This window comes from Euleptes europaea, chromosome 11, assembly GCF_029931775.1.
Source record: "Euleptes europaea isolate rEulEur1 chromosome 11, rEulEur1.hap1, whole genome shotgun sequence".
Lineage (NCBI taxonomy): Eukaryota > Metazoa > Chordata > Lepidosauria > Squamata > Sphaerodactylidae > Euleptes > Euleptes europaea.
In genome coordinates, this window is record NC_079322.1 from 10,355,017 (window position 1) to 10,359,409 (window position 4,393).

Consider the following 4,393-nt stretch of genomic DNA (forward strand, 5'->3'; position numbering starts at 1 on the left):
TTCGACAAACACAACAGACAAAATTGAAGAAAAGCAGGGGAAATTGAAATAGGAGGTATTTGGATGTTAAGATAGGCACAGTAGGGACTAGAAAAAACAGGTAGAAAGAAAAAAGTAGATAGTAATTGGGTAGTAGACAGGTAAGGCCTAGCTGTGAAGCTCGCTCTGACACTGCTTCTCCCTCTTTAGGCAGGAGAGAACTGGAAGTTGGGGGGCCGTCCTAGCACAGGGACAGGAAGTAAAGATTTGTGAATCCTGCCTTCTCCCTGAGCATAGGAACGGAATAACCCGCCAATCAGATGTCGCAGCTCAGAGGGAGAAACAAACTTTATAGAAGACAAAGGCAAAGCCAATTAATCATATTATTTTTTACTTAAAATACAAATATGCTTAAAACAGTAACAAAATAATATCCTTAATTGACTTTGCCTGTGTCTTCTATTAAGTTCATATCTCTGGCACCTGGCATTACATTTTATGTTGTTTATTTGATTTGGTACACATGGCCCGGCCTGAGCAAGTGGCATTTATGTCATATCTGGCCCTATTAACAAATAAGTTTGACACCCGTTTTAGAACTATTCAATTAAAAAACCTCTGAGTTTGGATGGCACAGGCTTAAAGGGCAGGCGTCATGACTTTTCACTCAGTTCCTTCCAAAATATAAATCACAACAAGTTAAAGGCATCCGTTTAGGCAAGGTGGGTGGGTCAAGATGGACAGTTATGGGTTGCTCACACCGGAAGACAGGTATGGCACTAATGATTCAGGGAGGAGGGTTCCACCAAAGGCGGGCATTATAATAGGCCAGAAAACATGGAGAATACTATTACTGAGAGCAATGGTATGGCTGCCAGTGTCTCAGTAATAGACTGAGTATTCAGTTGAGAGGTTGAAACTGATAATGATCCTTTGATGAGTCCCTTTTTTGAGAGGGACTGATGGGACTTTGACCACAAGTCAGGTACCAGAGTTGCTAGATGACATTGTCTTAAAAGCCTTTCAATACCAAGGCAACAGGATCGTTGCAGATGTAATCTCCAGGATTGATTCTGACATCTGTAACAGGTGAAGCCATGGAGAGAACCCACAGTAGTTGACTCAGTGCTCTGTACAAGAACTGGAGCCAAAGGCCCACAAAACTGTTTCTGGGCCTTGACCCAGAACTCCTTTCTTTTAAACACCTTACATGGTACGCGCAGGGCCTAGGAAGGAGGCTTGCCATTGATAGTAAATCACCATTGCCAGGCTATTCAAAAGCTGCACTTGCTCTACTGAGAGGAAGCAAGAATAACTGTCCAAGCAGCATTTAAAGACTGTCTTCTGTACCACAAACATCACAGCTGAAGGGGGGGGGATATGCAAAAAGCTGTATACTGCAGAATGTTTATTTCCTTTTCAAAATCTGTAAAAAAAAAAAACAGCTGATGAAAATCTCTCAAAGTTCCTAATCAATGCTACTCTGTGGTGGACAAGAGAGCTGAGCCGCAAGAGACAGCTTGGGTGTGCACAACCCAAACTGTCTCTGAGGGGAGATTTGTGCTTAAAAAGCTAGCTGTAGAAGTTTTGAATTTAAGCTCAGCACAAGTGCAAAGTCCATCAGTGTGATACACAGAAACCTTGAAGTAGTCACATCAGTTAATGGGTAAACAATATGTTTGTTGTGGTCTGTGAAGGCTCAGTAATGGGAGACTAGCAAGCTGATATACCTGGAGGTGGACACAGGTAATGGCAGGCAAATAAGTTGAGCGGTGTGTGTCGCTTGTGACTTATGGCGACCCTGTAAATTAAAGTCCTCCAAAATGTTCTAACATGAACTGCCTTGCAAACTAAGGGCTGTGGCTTCCTTGATTGAGTCAAGTCATCTCATGTTGGGTCTTCCTCTCTTCCTAGCATTATTGACTTTTCTAGTGACTCTTGTACTTTGGTAACATTATGAGAAGACAATAACCTCAGTTTAGTCATTTTAACTTCTGGGGAGAGTTTAGGCTTGATTTGATCTGCTGAAAATGCTATTTGTTCTGGCCCAACCAGCTACAGTATAATAAAAGTTGAGATTCAAAGTCTTACCAAGCTGGGATGTTGTTGCTTTGCATAATTCTGGTAGGGCAGCTACCCTAGTTTGGTGAACGCTGAGACAAGAAGGCTGTGCCAGTTCACAGCAGACTGCAATGGCAGCTATCATCCAGTTGCTGAATCTAAGGCAATAATGAATGCAAGTCTAGGAAGACTTACCACTCCCTGTGCTGTTAAGAGTGACTTCTAATTTGGACCCTACAACAAAGAAGTCCTGGGGAAGTTAGAAGGTTGTGAATCTATGTGAAGTTAGGAGGCAAGCTGAATTGCCAAGTAGTATTCTGTTCATTACCTGTAAAATGCAGGAGGAATTCCCCAAGAGCTTGACTACTTTGCTGTAGACCCCCAGAGAGCAAAGACCACAAATGTACTGCCTGACCAGGAGGCAAGGCTTCCCCAGTGGTGGTCTGTGGGGTGCCCTTCAGCCTTGCATGGGACTTACCCTACATTCTTATATACGAGGCCAAAATGTTTCTACTTACCCAGGCTTTTAGTTAAGGGGTTCTAGTAACATCATATTTATAGCCCACTTTTTGTAGCCCTGGAACTGAGACTCATTCTAAACTGCTGCTGATTTAGGCTGTTTTATGCTCTTGCTGGGTTTAACAGCAGAATTTTTTTAACTAGTACAATAAGTTCTGTTGTTTTATTTTGTAAGCTGTCTCTGGAAACGTGGCAAGGACTATAAAGCTGCTTGAGAAGTCTGCACTCTCAACCAAAAGAAGTTCAGAACACTGGTCTTTCCTCCCTTTTTTTCTGTCTGACCAACAGTGGAGAGCATGCTGGCTGTTTTATTCTAACAAGACTACCAACTTCTGGCAGCATCATTGATTTTTTCTATGCTACCCAGACCATTAAAAGGACAAAGGGTTTCCTCTTAAAGATTCAGCCCTTGTGTTTCTCAAACCAGAACGGTAGTGCCATCATCTGCCTTCTGCAGAAGGAGCCTGGTTTCTAGGTTTAGTGATCTACAGTCATCAAATATTCCCTGGTTGTGCAGGCTAGAGCTGATGCGTTTTCATCCACTTTCCTATCAGTTGATGCAACCATATGCCTCTCTAGCCTAGGTTAACTTGCTAGTGTGATCCATGGAGTATGGATCCATCCAAGTATGAATGAACACACACTGTATTGATCACGACTCAGAACAACAGCTACAGGTATATTCACGTGACAACCCACCTTCCTCACAATAGGTTTTTTAAAATTGCCATGATGTACTCTTACGATTTGGAAGAAGTTCAGTGGGAAAGCATGACTTCTGAGTAGGCATACACCATTGTAGCTGTGTGGTTGAGAGGGAGATTTTTGTGCCTAAAAGCCGGCTCTACACACATACAAAGCTCACTACCATGAATGTGGATAATCACCCAAAGGACAGCTGCTGCAGGTAAGCAACCTGTCTCCCCCGCCCCATGATGCTGAGGTGGGTGAAAAAAGAAAGCTCTGCCCTTCCAGGCACACATGTTAGTACCCACTCCTTTTGAATAGTTAGAGCCAGCCTCCAAAATTATTTACAGTATTATTCAAAAGATTCCAAACGAGGCTATGCAAAGACGCAGAATCCCACTGATACGCCTGTACACAGACTATAAAGAAGAATATGAAACTCTTTATTGTTTGTCCTCTATGGCTTGGCAGAACTAAAGCACAATAACTAAGATATATAAAACATTGAAAATTAGAGATGGCTCATCTCAAGCCACGTTTGTATACATTGGCATCCACACCTTCCAGGAAGGCCAGTTAAACTTGTTTAGGTCAAGTGAGTTTAAAAAAAAAGAAAGAGAAAAAATAGAAGTACATCTGGTAGTACTTCTACTATTTTTTAAAATATAGTAACGTCCTAGAGTTAAACTCAATTCCCTTCTCTCAGCATGCATGTTGTATATGCAGCTACTGGAGGCAGCTGTATGAGGGCGCTATATATACATAGCATTACTGAAATGTACAGAGATGCAACCCACCATAGCTGAACCCAAGCTGCAAAGGTTTACAAGAGCACTAGGCTACCTTCCCCAACCCCATTTAACAACGTGCTTTGTATGAACACGGGACGTATTTCTAGACAGATCTGTTTTAATATTCTCTGTAAAAAAAAGGCACATGCAATATTGTGCAAGTCTGGGCACTATTAGTTTGGCATTGAGACTTCATGCACATTTTCAAAAACATTTAACATAGTCCTGAAATTCTGTAGCTGCAGGAATTACGGCCATAATTTGCATTTTTAAATAGGTAAATTAGCCAACTGATTTTTCTAACCCATTCGTATACAACAGCTAAGAATGAGAAATTAGTCTTTTTTGATGTAAGG